Genomic DNA, 18,394 nt, shown 5'->3' with positions numbered 1-18,394 from the left:
CCAGTCAAATACTGATTCACCCCCCCTCTCAGTATCTGTGGGAACCCTAACAATTGGTATCAGAGCCTGGTCCTCTATTTTTAGGAGCCTAACAACTTGAGGAAGATCTTGACACTAGTAAAGATGGAAAATATAATGAAGCAACTTGAAGGAGCTCTTACTGACTATGATACAAAGAAGTTGAAAAATATCAAATTAGAAGATGATTTAAAAGCAGCTCGGGATATCATTCAGGCACTTCAAGAAAATCTTACTGTTACAAGAAATAAGAGAAGAGAACTTTGTGAAAAATTGCAAAATAAGAATGATGAAAAGGAATCACTTAATGATATGATAAGAAAGTTGAAACAAGAGATCATGACAACAAAAAATGAAATGCAGGATATGACTATGAGATTTTGCAAAGAGATTGAGGACAGAAAGAAGAATGAAGAAGAATTGATCAGAAGACTAAGTGATGCAGCAAATGAGAACACAAGACTTAGCTATGAAAGTGACATGTTGAAGATAGATCTGATGCATACTTAGAATGACTCAAATGAACTAATGAGACAAAAAGAAATCTTGGAAAGGGAATTGGAAACTGCAAATCAACACAAAGAAAAATTCAAGAAAAGCTCAAAAGAACTTGGTACCTTATTGAAGAATCAAAAACCCAAAGGTGACACTTCTGGAATTGGATTTGAAGTTGGAGAAAGCTCCGGTACTGCAAATACTCAGGATCACAGCAAACCGGTAAGACCTCCTAATACTTATAAATTCAATGGAAAATGCTTTAACTGTAATAAATATGGTCATAGGGCAAATGAATGTAGATCTAGGAATTATCAGAATATCAATCCTCCCACCGATCAATGCTCCAAATGCAACAAAGTTGGTCATAACTCTGAAAGCTACAGAATGAATGTAAGATGTTATGTTTGTGGAAGATTTGGACATTTATCAAATCAATGCAGAACACAAACCAGCATAGGTTATGGGAAAGCTATTCAAAAAAATAATGTAACTTGTTATGCATGTAACAAGATTGGTCATATTGCTAAATTTTGTAGAAGTAAAGGTACACCGGTAGACAACAAATGTACTAGCTTGAAAGGTAAAGAAAAGGTTGAAGAGGTTAAGAAAGAATCCTCAAAGAAATCAATTAGAAAAGCTGATCTAAATATTGGGAATACTCCTCCACTGGTAGAACCAACAAATTCTCCACCGGTAGGACAATGTGATGCTCCACCGGCAGGACAGAGCAATGCTCCACCGGCAGGAAGCTCTTCATCTAATTGAAGAAAATTATCTTGAGGGTTTGGCAAGCTAATGACACATATGCTATTACTCCCTCAGTTAGAGAAAAGAAGTTGAAAATCACTTATTACTGGAAAATAAAGTTAAGTGAATACATTACCGGCAAGCAATTAATGTGGTAGGTAGCGAAAAAGACTTTATAAAATAAGGTTTTGGCTCCATTTCATTTCACTATGATTTCAAACTTTCAGAGAGCACGAAGATTTTTGAGCTTAGGCATTTCGAGCAAGAAGCAAGCACACTCCAAGCAATCATTCATCCAAGATAGAAAAAGGTATTTATCATGGCATCCACCTCTGCAATTGAATACATAGCAAACCCTACTGTTGTGGAAGTAATTAAAAGACCTAGGCCCGTATTTGAGTTGGTCCCCAAAATAGCAAAGAAAGATGATACTTTAGGTGCATTCTCTCAAATCCCTAAAGGTGTTGTATATGCTAAAGACCCTAGAATGTATATTCACTACAATATTGAAGAGATAGGAGATGAGGAAATCAAAACCATGTACAAAACTGAGATATATGATGATACCGGCAATATCAGAGCTGAACACAAAATCATTGAAACCCTAGGATTCATAGAAATCCTTAGTATTCCTGAATTTCCTAAGGATGTGATTAGGATAGTATTAAGCAGAGTTCATGGAGAATTTTTCTGGTTAGATACAATTCATAAGATCACCAAGCAAGCAGTAAAGGTTGTCATAGGGTTACCAGCCACCGGTAAAAGATCAGATAAAAACAATAAATTTTCAAATGATTTAGTCATTGACCTAACAGGTGCAACATCTGATAAAAGATCTTTAAGGGTTAATGATGTAAAAGATACAAATGTGAGATTCATAAGCATGATATTAGGTTACAAAGCCACTCATGCCAATAGACTCAACTCAGTTTCAAGTTTATGCATCAAGAGTGCTTATGACATAATAACCAACAATGTAAAAATTGACATCTGTGAATGGCTAAAGGATGAACTGATAGACAACCTTGGAAAGATAAAGAAGGATAAGAAAGGAACCTTCAGATTTGGAAATCTGTTAGTGTGTCTAATGCTTCATATAACAAAACAAGTTCTTGGTATAGGATATAAAGATTTCGGATATGACATACCAGTAGGAAAGCAACTGATAGAACTGTTCAATACCATGGGCAAGAATAAGGAAAACATCATTCATGACTTTTTCCAAGCACTAAAGACAAAACTGAAGAAAAGGACAACGTTATCACAGAAGATTGTAGACAAATACAAAGATGATATATGCTTTGTTATCAAAAAGGATGAAATATGGATGGAAGCAGTCATCCACAGGACAATCTGGGTAACACAAATGGGCTATGAAATAGATGACCACATAGTTGAAACTTATGCCAAAGCACTTCTGGAAGCCCCAAATGAACCTAAAGAAGAAATATTTGGTAGTGCTAAAACCATAGAAAGCCAAATTCAGTCAAAGAAAAGAGTGAAGAAGGTAGAAGCTTTTGTGAGGAAAGGATCCAGACAAGCAAAAGCCATTAAGGAAGATGTATTAAAGAAAATTGGCATAACTGAAGATGAGTTGGCAGCCCCACAACCTGAATCTCATCTATCACCGGTAGGTACTTCCTCAGAAGGAGATATGCCAGCAACTTTTAAAAGAGTTGTTAGGAAAAGAGACCCCTCACCGTCAACCACTCCTTCACCTAGAAGGACAAGGCAGAAGCAACAAGCTGTGAGATCTCCGATTAGAAAGGTCACACCTAAAAAGAAGCTGACCCCTAAGAAAAAGAAAAAGGCAAAAACTGACTTGGCACCTCTAGACATTTTGTTAAATGAGATCACAGAGGAAGGGAAACTGAAGAACATAGGGAAATTTATGACACCCTATCGACTGATGAGAAAGGGCAAGTTGAGGAGAGTGTAATATTACACATGGACATGTTTAAAAATTTTTTGATGCAAGTCTTAAATGAAATTCCTGATGACTTATACAAAAGACTTGAGGCCAGAAGGCAAGGAGTAATTGAACTGGACAAGAAAATAAAAATAGAAAAACTACTTGCAGTATATCCAGTAAACTCCCCAAAATAAATTGATGATCTGATAGCTCAAGCTAACCGGACAGTTTTTTCCACTGCACACTGGCAAATTTCACTGATGGCAGGCAGAGTTACAGAGGTTTCAGAGGAAACAGAAGATGGTTGGGACATATTTTTGGTTGAAAAAGAAAAACAAGAAGAATATAGGAATCCCAAGCCTATTAAGGTATATCAGAAGGACAAAGGGAAAGGGAAAGTTGGTGGACCTCCAAGCATAAAGATTAAAGATAACCTACCTCCACCTATAAAAATTAGAATCCCTAAAAACCAACCGGCAACTAAAAGCATGGATACAGAGGATGGCAATACAAATCCTGAAGTCCTATTCACTGTAAATGTTGATACCCAAAAGATCAACATAACAGTTGATAAAGACCCAAGTGAAAAATTAGATATAGCCAAAGAGCCTCCGGTAATAGGAAATACAGAGCAACCAATAGCAGATACAAGGAAAAAGATGGAATCTGAAGCACAAATAGAGAAACCGATAGAGCTAAAGGCTCCAGAACAGATGCCACTAGTAAGAAATGAAGCAGGAAAACCAGTGCTAAAGGAAATGTAGACACAAACTGACCTGCCAGAGGTCAATACAAGCATGGTCACTTCCACTGGTGCTCAGTCTGTTGGGTCACCATCAAAGTCAACAAATGTGACTGAGGTATTACTTGAATCCATCAAGAAAATAACTGACTATAGCTCACAAGATTACAAAGCAATAGATGATTCAATACCACTTTCAAAACAATAGCTCCTAGTTGTAATATAGATAATAAAGATTCTTTAGGATAGTTGGATACACTATGTAAATACATTTCTGGAAATATTGAGCAAATAAAGGTAGAATCTGTAAAGGACATTGTAGAAAAGGAGAAATAGAAATTCTTTGAGGAAGAAATTAAGAAGTGTAATAGAGATTTTGACACACTTCTACCAAAACTGTGTAGTTTGTTAAAAGAGTACAAAAACCTGTACAAAGACACATGCAAAACAAACTTCCTGACTATAGATATAGACAAGAAGATAAGCAAGATACAGGAAGAAATAAACAAGCTTGCAGATAGTTTTGTCAACTCACCGGATTCATTATCTGTTTTTGAAGGTAAGTTAGCAAATTTTGAGGCAGAATTACTTAAATAGGAGAAAGAGAAAGAGACAATAATAAATAAGGAAAACTACTTGAGATCTAAACTGAGTCCAAGATTGGATTATCTAGCATCTCTACGGAAGGAAATCTCAGAGGCATTAACATTGGGAAGTAAAACACTGGCAGAGCAATTGCAACATCTCATCGGCACTGTGAAGAGAACTGAAACAACAATAAAAGACAGCAAAAAGTTTATGGACAATATAAACTTAATTTTGGGTGATCTTTTTCAGATAATAACTACCCAACTACAAGGTTGAGGTCATGGACTGGTATAATTACAAACACTACTAACATCTTGACAACCTTTGTCATTGATGCCAAAGGGGGAGTAGTAGGATGAGAAAATTCAAAACACAGGGATCATATGCTCAGGGGGAGTCACTCATTTTGTTTTGATAAATTTTTGGTCTACACATTTTTGGACATCTTTTTGAAATTTCTCATGAGTGTTGCCATCAATGCCAAAAGGGGAGATTGTTGGCATATGGACACTCCAATGAGACATTGTGTGTGATTGAAGGTTTTGTCATTGATGGCAACCTTGCAATCCTATGACACCGGCAAGACATTCTACTAGCAAAGCATTATTCAAGCAAGACAGTGCACTGGCATCAACAAGACCACTCTACACCGGCACAGAGGCCGACAGGATTTTTGATATGTAATATTTTGTTTATTATTGTAAGCCAACTTGGAAAATTGTAAAATGACTTGTATATAAAGGAGATCATTGTAGACATTTGTAGGCAAAGAAAGGTAGCATAAAGAAAATTATGAGACAGACCTAATGTGCGAATTATAGGTCAAGGGTATATGTAAAGAACAAAGCAAGAATTGGTACTGAATCTGGCATTGAAGATGCTATTATAAAGCAGTACAGAATATTGGATTAGCATAATCCTCATTGTAGGTTAGTGTGACTTCTCACTGAGCAGTGTGCTCTAGGCAATTGGCCTTCCTGCATGTGCAGGCCCCTATTGTAAGTAATATTCTCTTATTGGCTAGCAAGTGAATATTGTGGGTCACAAATCCCACCGAGGTTTTTCCCACACCGGGTTTCCTCGTTAAAAATCTTGTGTTATGGTGTTCTTTTCATGTGGATGTTTTTGATTCTGTTTATTACATTAAATCTTGCATACCGGTACACTGTTACTTTATGTTCTGCATGTTTTGTCTTAAGAAAATTACATTACCGGTCAGATACTGATTCGCCCCCCCCCCCCCTCTCAGTATCTATGGGAACCCTAACATATCTAACCTTTTAGCATCATCTACCTATGCTTTCATATTAGTAGTGGTTGACTCTAATTCTTGAAGGCATTTGATCAACCGGTCTTGTTCCAAAACTATGACATTCTTGAACAACTTGTATTCATTCCTCACTCTACGAATTTCTTTGAGTGCACTTACAAGTTCTCCTTCAAGATCAACTTCTTCTTCATCTTTTTCTTCACCTTCACTATCACTGCCAAACACATCTTTCCAATAGGAATGATATGCATGATCATTCTCAGATGTGTGACTTTCATCTTCTGATTCTTGAGTCATAAAGAGGTGGTTTCCTTCTTCATTATTGTTGTTATTGCTAACGGATCTACCTTCATCATTTGCAAACATGTGAGTAACATTTCTCATCTTGTTTTCACAAATCGGTTCTACAGTGGTAGGCTCATTTCCATAGAGCTTCCTCAATCTATCCCATAAAATATTTGCTAATTTGCATCTATCCACCGGTGAGGAAATATCATGAGATAGCATATCTTCAGCATTGCACTCATTTCTCCTTTCTACTTCAGGACCAGTGGCAGGAGTGACTTTACTAGGGCATCCATTTACTATTAACATCCATACATCAAACCCAAGTGAGGACATGTAGACTTCCATCCTATGACAACAAATAGAAAAGTTTGAACCATCAAACATTGGAGTAGGGGTTGACACTAAACAAACCATTATGTTCAAATAAAAGAATCTACCCAAGCTAGAGAAAGCTTATCAACCAAGAACCTAGGCTTTGATACCAATTGTTGAACACAAGATGCCACTAAGAGTGGGGGGTGAATTGGTGATTTTCAAACTTAACCCTTTTCTATCCTATGTGTGTGTACTGGTTAATAGACCTAATATAAAGCATACATACCGATTATATGGGAGAATAACACAAATGCAACCACACATAAAAGGGACATCACATGACACCTGATGTATGAGTAAAACCCAATATGAGAAAAACCTTGGTGAGAAATGCTACTAGAGACTACTGCTCCAATCCAACCTCACAATGAAACACTCGGTTACAACATTTAGGGCACCAACCCAAGGAGTACCACTCCTTCTTTAGGGCACCAACCCAAGGAGCACCAACCCTTGCACTGAGCTCCAACTCAATTATTACAAAATCATATAATAAATACAAAAGTAATCTCCTTGTTACAAAAGAACTTTGTAAATCTCATGCAAGTCTCTCTCCACTGTTTCACCTCTATCCAACTCTCTGTCGATTCTCTGCTCACCTCTCTATTGTGACCTTACCATTTCAGCCTCTGCTTATTCTTTACTGGTCCTTTTCTCTTTGTCAATTTTCTTCTATCACACTATTGCTAACCACCACCACTCTTCTTCACTCTACCAATGCTTTGCTATCTAATCACTACAGGTTCTCATATTATTGATTCTTCACTGATTCTCACTATGCTCTTCTCTTTTCTGCAATCTTCTCTATCTCTTCTCTACCAGTTCAATCACCACCAGTGCACTCCTCTATCAGATTTAATGGTAGACTATCATTTGCCTCACTCTCACTGGTTAAACGCTTCAAACTGGTTAACTCTCACATACTTAGTATCCTCTATGATTGTCGATGAGCACTTGATTGATTAAATCCCTATTTACTACTCCCTTCACTAACTTTACTCACTCATTCAGTAGCAACTCATATCCATATTTGGTTCACATTCTTATAGCCAGACATTCCCACCTAAACATGAGTTTTAACATTGGAGCGCTAGGGTTTCCGCCATACACTAAATCTGCATCAAATCTCTTCTCTGATCATCATGACATGTCATATCCAATCAAATTATCATGTCCTTGTTTGATGATCTGCAGCTCATCAATCAACATCACCATTCTATTTACCTTGTGATTCACGTCTTCTATATTTATCCTTCTGCAACATTATTTTTGGCTTTGTGTTTTGTCAATCATGTGCATGATGTGGTCTCCTTCACCCACTTCGATTTGTAGGATCAGATTGTCCTGAATCTTTGTTGTTTCCTTGATCTCGAGCCGCAATATTCTACCATCATTCTTCAAGCTTCATAGTCACCATTAAATGTTGGACCAACTGCCAACAACCTAACCAACATACTACATCAACCTGTGCATGCATGTCACTTCACCTTCACATGGCACCTTTGTCAGCATCCACCTTGGCTCACTATGTTGGTTTGACTTGGTCACCAACCAATAGCACACAACTAGGTTCATCTACCAGTTTGCCTTCAACTTTTCAATTTGTTTCTCTCTAGTGGACCACTTAAACTGGTTAGTACACTTGCCAACCTACCTCATGCACATCTTCAATAGATGAGAGCCTTTCACTTCTGCACCTTGTCAGCTTTACTAGTGGACATACTTATCGGTAACCACCTTGATGACACCATGTCATCAATCTTCAACAATCTCCATTTGTCTGCATATGTGTCAACACCTTTTGTCCATCTTCAATCTAGTTGCTCTCTCTATCTGCAATTGCTTCAACTTTGGCTTCTTCATCACTAGAGTGGTTCTCCTATCAACTGGTTTGTCAAAGTGACAAACCTATCCTCCCTTCTCTGTACTAACAACTCATCATGTCTTCCCTTGCAGATGTGATGCACATCTCTGAATTTATGTACCTAAGGAAACTTAGAATTTCACCGGTTGATCCAGTGTGATCTTTCAATCACATACCTTCTACTCTTTTGTTTTATCTCAGAGAATTATGATGCATTCCATGCATAATAGGAGATAATCTCTACTTACCGATGGGAGTGGATCCTTATCATCTGCACCAATATGGCTTCCCTATTTGAGCAGACATATCATCAAATAGGCACATTTGATCTGGTTGGGAACACTCTCTGAGTCTTTATATCATCTGGTGATTGCATATTTATCTGGTGGGAGTCTTGTTGTTTCACATCCAAACATCATACTGATTGGTACTTCTTCATTAGCTGACTCTGCAGATCCACTTGCTAGTGTAATACCCTAAAAATGGTCATCTAAACCATGGGCCCCTAATCTCAACAACGTCACCAAGGTCCTAACCAAAGGCAATTAAATCAATCTTGAGCACACAATTAATTCTTTAATCATCAAATGTCACATGGCAAATTAATCAACCAATATTAATTAAATATTTGTTTAATTAATTGATCATTCCAAGTAAATCATTTTAAACAATTATCTTATTTATTTTAATTAAATATCTTTTGCATATTTAATTAAATAAATCAATTTACCATTAAATCATCAAAAAGAGGAATTAATTTAATTAAATAAATCAATTTGCCACAAATCTTCAAAAAAGGAAACAAATCAAGAAAGAGGAATTGGAAATTATGAGCACAAATCTTTAAAAAAATGAAATAAATCAAAAAAGGAATTAATTGCCAAAAAAAGAATTAAAATTTGAGAAAAGAAATCAATTGGAGATAATCTTGAAAAACAAATTAAAAGTTGATGAATAATCTCAAAGAAAGCAATTAAAACTATTAAATATTAAAATTGAATGAAATAGAGAATAAATCAGTTTTTTCTTGATTTAATCTTAATTTTAGTTCAATTTCCTTTAAAACTGAGAAAAGCATCCAATCACATCAATTCACCTGGATTGTGCTTCCTCTTGGAAAATCTTGACCGCTCATCATCATTTGATCTTAGCCGTTGGTTTCTTTCTAAATTTTCAATAAATTCAGGCTCTCATCTCTCATTAAAAAAATCCTAGAGGCTGGAGAATATGTTGTTATTATGCCATTTTTGCTCTAGGTTCATTGAGAATTTGCATTGAGATATTGCATATTATTAATTTCATATTGTTTAAATCACTTAGCTCATTTATTGCTTAAATCTTGTTAGATTAATATTGCATCCATTTAGCATTCATCATGCTCATATAGATTAAAATCCTTCATCTTGATGTTGTCTAGTCACTGGTATTGCTAAATAATCTGAGAGCAATCTTATACTTGCATCTTTTAGAAGGCAATGGGTCGATTTGTTATGGTTTTCATATTCATATTTATATCTATCTAACCATGCATGTAATGACTTAATTGAAGTGTTGTGTATTGCAGATACAGATACAGGTCCACTTTTCACACACATTTTTGGTGCCCATCGTGGGGTGGAAAATTACATTTCGGCCTCAAAAAAAAAATCATTCTTTTTATCTGTAGGTTTCATCCATATAGCCTCTACGAAATATCATATGAGCAGTTTCATTGCATCGTATGATATTATATTGAGGCCTGCAATTTATCATATGAAACAAAATCATATCCTTTAAATTGTCGTACGAATCAGAATATGGACTTGTACGACATACTGAATCTGTTATATTCTGTCATTCTGTATTGATTTATAACTTGTATGACACATTTCTTATGCTATCCTTTGTCGTTCTGTATTGATTTCTAACTCATATGATAAAAGTGTTCTGTCATTATGTTTTATGAGGATTGTCGTACGATTCTATTTTTTGATAGATTAAAAGCAGATTACCTTTCAGGATTTTTTGCTTAAATTTTGATTATGCTAACGCTGACCTTGAATTGTCTTCTGTCTGCCTAAGATTTTTTTTTACAGCCTAAATAGTTTCTTGCAGGACGCTTGTCAAAGAATTTATCAATCAAACGTACGCCTGTCAAAGAATTAAAACAACATGACTACTAATGCGTTGTTTTTGCAGGTTGCCTAAAGAGAATCGACCAAATATCGTGTATTCTTTAAATTCATTTTTAAGCACTTAAATTGCTATTTGGTTAAAGAACAAATATGTCTTTTGTGTTTTCTGAAAAATCTGAGAGGTAGGAGAGTATGGTCTTGTCTTTTATAGGCAATCAAAAATCTAGACCCTTGAAGCTTTTTTCTAAGTTTTGAGATTTGTGTACCTTTAGTGAGCCTGTCACAGTGGGAAAAAGTAATCACCCTGTGAGAATGACCCAAGTGAGTACAGCTAGACCTGAGCATTCCAACTCACTATAATAAATAGGTCTCTGGTGATTAAAGTCCCAGAGGATGGGATTATTTGAGTTTTCTCTTTGAGATCTCTCATATCGAGCATTTTGTAGGGCCTCACGGTCTTAATCAAATTTATGTGACTATAGCTTGTTTCAATACCTTGTTGGGCTATAGGCCACAATCATGCTTGCGTGACTTCAAGGGGTAATTTCAAACAGAATTCCTCACTAAGAACTATAAATTATAAGCTACCCGATTCACCTCTGAAAGGTTGATAATCTTTGTGCAAGAGAGATAGTAACTCTCCCAAGACACTTGCCATATCATGTCCCCATTAACATTTGGAGTCGGCTAATACGGCATTGAGAATCCATTGCATGAAACTCAACGGTCATATTTTGATTAGCTATTGGGTGTGTACCTAAGTCAGAAAGCAAAGGTTTTTGTTGGTATTTTGGTATGGTTTTTTCATTGATGTCAACACCTACTAAACACTTATCAACTCTGGCACTTTGGAGAATCAGCAACATTCATCGACAAGCAAGTGACTCATGCACAGACATCGCTATCTAGTACATCGACAAGATATAATGATCACCAACACTTGGAATGATATGGAAAATACTTGGTTATGTCGAAGACATTGTGTGGACACTTTGTCTTGGAGTTTTGTTTATTGGTACATTAGCATTTGCATATTTGTTATTACCGACAAATAGGTCCAAGTTACACTGACAAGTTTGTCTTTTCCAGATCAGCATGGCACGTTATGGAGATGACTTATTATTGTTATAAATGCATTAAGCCGACATATTGAATCAGTTGTTGCATCGGGTATTAATTGATATGTAAATTAATTTTATTGTAATATCTTGTAGAGCCGACCTACTAAAACAAGTCTTAGGTTATGGTATAAATATAAGATCTTGTTTATAAGATCAAGTGTGGAATGCAAAAAAGGATTGTGTCAAGGTATATGCGAGAATAAGCAGAGCTATACACACAGACATCATTTGAAGATTGAAGGAGGGTTTTTGTGAAGAAAATCAGAACTACACCGGTACTGAATCCAGCATATGAAGATGCTAATTTTAGTAGTACATTCTTATTGGATTTAACCATCCAATTGTAGTCAGTGTGACTCCCATTTTGTGATTGAGCAGTGAGCTCTAGGCGCTTGGCCTTTCTGCATGTGCAGACCCCATTTATGTACACTTACTATCTGCAGTAGTATCATCTGATTGTGGGTAAGGTTTCCCACCATGGTTTTTCCCCTTATAGGGTTTCCACATGCAAATATTGGTGTTATGTGTTGTGGATGACTTTGTCTTTATGTTTCATGCACTAATCCTTACTGGTATAGCAATTAACTATTAAAACTGTCTACCAGCATACTGAACTAGTTTACCGGTATTAAGCATTAAGTTGGTTAAGTTGTTTTTGGTTTGAATTTATTTGACAACTGATTCACCCCCCCCTCTTTTAGTTGTCTTCGGGACCTAACAATTGGTATTAGAGCCTAGTCCTCTTTTGCAAAAGCTTAATAGCTTGAGGAGATCCAATGTCTACTAACTATTTTAGGATGGACAGTCCTAAACTTGATGGAACCAACTATGGCATATGGAAGATCAGAATGGAGACACATCTAAATTGCATTGGAAAGGATATCTGGGATGTTACAAAGAATTGTTATACTACTCCTACTCCTGGTCAGCCTAATCCACCTACCTTGGGAAAAGATGAGGAAAATGATTGCAAAGCAAGAGAAGCACTTTTGAGCACATTATCTGATCAACAAATCATGGGACTGTTAGATAGGTCTACTGCTAAAGCTATTTGGGATCATTTGGAAACATTGAATGAAGGAGATTCCACAATCAAAATTGCAAAACTTGAAAGCTTCCGGGTCAGGTATGAACATCTGAAAATGGAAGAAGATGAAAGGATTTCTGCTTTTATGGAAAGAGTAAATGAGATTGTTTTGGGTATTAAATGTTGTGGAGGAACCTTAAGTGAGGATGAAATTGTTTCAAAAGTTTTAAGAGGATTTCCACCAGCATATAAAATGAAAGTCACTGCTATAAATGAGTTAAGAACAATGCCTAATACATCAGTAACTAGGGATACATTGATTGGGAAACTTTCAGCTTTTGAAATTGAAGAATTTGGTCTTGTTGCTACTATAAAGTATCAACATCATCTGCTCCATCATTTGACAAATCTGATTGGAAAGCCTTTTATGCAAGAGAACTTGAAGAAAGTAGGAAAGAAAATGAAGAACTTGAAGAACTTGAAGCACTATTTGCAAGGAAAATGCCTATAGGTCCAGTTGGAAGTAATTATGAAGGTAAAGCACCCTTTAAATGTTTTAACTACAATAAGATTGGTCATATGGCTTCAAGATGCCCTGATAGACATGCTAGACTAAGAGAAGAAGCTAGAAGAACATACAAGCCTAACCTTGAATATCAAAGATACAAATTTAAGAAGAATAAAGACAAATCTTGTTACATTGTTGATGAAGGTGTGACTGATGATTCTGATGAGGATCTGATAGACAATGGATGGGTTTTTATTACTATAACAGAAGATCAACCAGCACCTACTACTCAACCGGTAGAATAGGCCTTTACAGCTAAAGTTGAAGTAAAGGATGAATGGATCATTGATTTAGGATGCTCACATCATATGATAGGAGACAAAGGTAAATTCTTGAACTTTCAAGAATACAATGGAGGCTTAGTGAGATTTGGAGATGACAAAGCTTGTTTGATCAAAGGTAAGGGTACAATATCTCTTGATGGTAAGCATAACACTAAAAATGTTTACTATGTTGAAGGATTAAAGCAGAATCTTTTGAGTGTTGGTCAATTAGTTGAGAAAGGATTTCAATTACAATTGAAAAATGGAAAATGCAAAATCATGAATAGAACTGGTTTGGAAATTACAACCGGTAATCAAACTAGAGGTAATATCTTTCATTTGAATAACAGTGAAAAGACATGGTTAATTGCACATATTGATGAAAGATGGTTATGGCATAAGAGACTTTGTCATGTAAACTTTGATTGCATGGTGAAAATCAGTACTATTAAGGCAGTTAGAGATTTACCTAAAATTATCAAACCTCACAATACAGTATGTAAGGAATGTCAATTTGGAAAACAAGTTAGATATAGTTTCAAAAGTATTCCAAAAAAATTCAATAATTCTCTTGATTTAATTCACACTGATTTATGTGGTCCAGCTATAACTAAAAGCTTACAAGGTGATAGATATTTCATGCTAATCATTGATGACTATTCTAGAATGTGTTGGGTTACTTTTCTCAGAGAAAAATCATAAGCACTTGGAAAGTTCAAACTATTCAAAGCAATGGTAGAAAATGAAACTGGTAAGAAAATCAAATGTCTAAGATCAGATCAAGGGGGAGAATTTACATCTAAGGAATTTAATACATTTTGTGAAGTAAATGGAATTAGAAGACAACTATCAGCACCTTGGACACCACAGCAGAATGGAGTTGTTGAAAGGAAAAACAGAACTATCTTGGATGTAGCAAGAAGTATGTTATCAGAAGCAAACCTACCACATGTATATTAGAGACAGGCAACCAGTACAAGAGTCTATACATTCAACAAAGTTCACATCAAAGGTGAAACTGGTAAGACCCTTCATGAACTATGGTTTGGTATTACTCCTACTCTTAAATATTTTAGGTTTTTGGAACTAAATGTTATATCAGAAGAGATGAGTATATTAGCAAATTTGATCCTAGAAGTGATGAAGGAATATTTCTTGGTTATTCATCTAAAAGCAAGTCATATAGATGTTTTAACAAAAGATTGCAGAAAATTGTTGAAAGTACAAATGTAAAGATTGATGAACAATTTAGAGGACCTTCAAGGTATATAGACTCTGAACCAGCAACAGAAATTTTGACAAATGAACCTACACTTAATCCACTAGTACAGAATGAAGATTCAGTTACCTTAGTATCATCTGAGAATTCCATAGTAACTGAGGAAGAACAGTAAACAAAGACACCCCGATATGTAAGACTGAATTATTTTGAAGATCAGATAATTGGAAACAAGTTTAAAGGAGTTATGACAAGAGGAAGATTGGAAAATGAAGAGGTATGTCTTATTTCTCAAATTGAACCATCATCAGTTAATGAGGCATGTGAAGATAAATTTTGGATTAAAGCTATGGAAGAAGAATTAGAACAAATTGAGAAAAATAACACTTGGACATTAGTTCCCCGGCCTAAAGATAAAAATGTAATTGGAACCGAATGGGTATTCATAAACAAACTTAATGAAGATGGTAAGGTTATCAGAAATAAAGAAAGACTAGTGTGTAAGGGATATTCTCAGAAAGAAGGAATTGATTACAATGAAACCTTTGCACCGGTAGCTAGAATTGAGGCAGTCAGATTATTTTTGGCTTTTGCAGCACATAAGAACTAAAAAGTATATCAAATGGATATTAAATGTACATTTTTGAATGGAGATCTTGAAGAAGAAGTTTACATTGAACAACTTGATGGATTTTCTTTGACAGATAACAAAGATATGGTTTGCAGGTTAAGAAAAGTGTTGTATGGATTGAAGCAAGCTCCAAGAGCTTGGTATGCAAGATTGGATAAGTATCTTTTGAAGATTGGTTTTTCTAAAGGAAATGCAGGCAATAATTTATACTATAAAGTGACTAATGATGACATCCTGGTTATAGAAGTATTTGTTGATGATATAATCTTTGGAGGAGAAGATGGATTATGTAAATAATTTTCTATTAAAATGTAGCAAGAATTTGAAATGTCTATGATTGGAGAAATAAAATTCTTTTTAGGGTTGCAAATTTCATAGATTGATAAAGGTATATTTTTGAGTCAATCCAAGTATTTAAAGAGTTACTAAAGAAATTTAGGATGGAGAACTCTAAACTGGTAAGCACACCTATGACCACAAATGAAAAATTATCACTAAGGGATGAATCTACACCTATTAATCCAACTAGATACAAATCTATGATAGGAGGTTTACTATATTTGACATAAACCAGACCTGATATTATGAATGCAGTATGTATTGTTTCAAGATTTCAAAGTAATCCTAGAGAAAATCATGAATCAGCAATAAAAAGGATTTTCTAGTACTTACAAGGTACTATTAATCTTGGATTATGGTATCCTAGAGATAAAAACTTTTAATTATGGGCATACACAGATACAAATTGGGCAGGAGATGTGGATGATAGAAAAAGCACCACCGGCGAAGCATTCTTTCTTGGAAACAGACTAGTTTCTTGGTTGAGTAAGAAACAAAGTTGTATAACTTTATCAACAACAAAATCAGAATATGTTGTAGCAGCAACTAACTATACACAGGTACTATGGCTAAAGCAAATGTTGAAAGACATAAAGGTAAAATGCAAGGAACCTATTACTATCTATTGTGATAACACTGCAATAAATGATATATCTAAGAATCTAGTATTACATTCCAAAACCAAACATGTTTCTATCAAACTGAATTTTCTAAGGGAAAATGTTGAAGCAAAGGAAATAAAACTAGTTTATGTGAATACTAAAGAGCAGATTGCAGATATCTTTACTAAACCTCTGCCTAAGGAGACTTTTGAATATCTTAGAGATCAACTTGGGGTCGTACCCCCACTGGTAGAGACTTAGGAAGTTGATGATTGTCATCAATCGACAGAATTAACAGAGAAATCTTTTTTCCAGCTTTGATGGGAAGCTACTTCTCAGGGGGAGTAGTTGGTATACTAAATTGATTGGTATTTTGTATATGAACTTGGCTTGGTAAGAACTTTGGAATTTGATGTCAAAGGGAGAGAGATTGGTATGGAAAAACACAAGGAAAACACATGTTGCTCCTAGGGGGAGAGATTGTTGTTTAAGAGAGATTATTACTCTCTGTATCTGTATTTTGATTTCAGAGATTATTGGTTTTTTGGGTATTTGGCATTTCTGTTATGGTACTTTGATGGTTTTTCCATCTTGTGTTGCCATCAATGCCAAAGGGGGAGATTGTTGGTATTTTGGTATGGTTTTGTCATTGATGTCAACACCTACTAAACACTTATCAACTTTGGCACTTTGGAGAATTAGCAACATTCTCCGGCAAGCAAGTGACCCATGCACAGTCACCGGTATCTGGTACACCACCAAGATATAATGATCACCGACACTTGGAATGATATGGAAAACACTTGGTTATGTCGAAGACATTGTGTGGACACTTTGTCTTGGAGTTTTTTTTATTCGTACATTAACATTTGCATATTTTTTGTTACTGGCAAATAGGTCCAGGTTACACCGGCAGGTTTATCTTTTCTAGATCAACATGACATGCTATGGAGACAACTTATTATTGTTATAAATGCATTAAGCCAACATATTGAATTAGTTGTTGCATTGGGTATTAATTGATATGTAAATTAATTTTATTGTAATATCTTGTAGAGCCAACCTACTAAAATTGGTCTTAGGTTATGGTATTGTAGCTAGGAATTTGGAAATCATCACACGCAAATCAAAACTAATCTAGCTCAATCACAAAAGCAGATTGCAATGATCAATCCTAACACACTCAATAAAGACATGAAAATAAAACATTCAAAACTAAAAACTAAGCAAACCAGATGCAGATTAAAATGTCTCCTTCATGCGGCTCCATTGTCCTTCTTTCTTCTCCAAATAGCCTTTGTTTGTGGATCTCACCTTCAAGTGCATAAACCTAATATGAAAGCAAGATTGACATTGGCACAAGAATACTCGAAGCGTGATTGATTTGATGAAGTGATTAGTTCGATAATGTGATTATTAGATTCAAAAATGCGATCAATTGGGGATCAGGGGTTTTGATTGAAGAAATTCATCCAATTTATAGATAAATTGGAGAAAAGATAAGATTAGCATGAAATTGATCTTAGAGGCAATTGATTTCAAAATGGAAAAATTGAGTGGAAAGAAGAAGGTTATGACACCTTCTATGTCATGAATTATGACATATTGCCAATGCAATGGTTAGAGAACTAGAATCTTATGACATCTTGCTATGCCAAAAGTATGACGCATGAGAAATTCATGCTTCCACCAAAGCACAAAAATAGGGAGAACTAGAGAGAAATTAATTAGGTGGAAATTAAGAATTGAGAAAATTAGAAATGATGAAATTATGAATTTAAGAAATTAGGTAAATTAATTAATAATTTCTCATTCATTAATTAATTTACAAAAATAGGAGGAATTAATTAGCCAATTAAATAAACATTTAATTGTGACAAGAAGACTTAGGATAAATAAATAAATTATTTAACCTAGAGGGAGAATGACAAACAGGGTTAAATGAATAAAATCATGAAACCCTAAAAGATGAATTAGAAATGCAAGGATGACAATTAGGTCTTGACAAAGGATAATTGATATCGATTCGATTTGATCATGATTTTGACTGAGAAAGGACCAATGCTGACAAACAATTTGATTGATAAATGCACCAATTGACAAGGAACAATGACTAATTGATCCAAATTGATATGATTGAGAAGGACGACGATCGATGACAAATCGATCGCAAAATGACAATATTGACAAGTTGATAAGGATCGACCA

The sequence above is a fragment of the Cryptomeria japonica genome, chromosome 10, assembly GCF_030272615.1.
Source record: "Cryptomeria japonica chromosome 10, Sugi_1.0, whole genome shotgun sequence".
Classification (NCBI taxonomy): Eukaryota; Viridiplantae; Streptophyta; class Pinopsida; order Cupressales; family Cupressaceae; genus Cryptomeria; species Cryptomeria japonica.
This window is presented reverse-complemented; position numbering follows the sequence as displayed.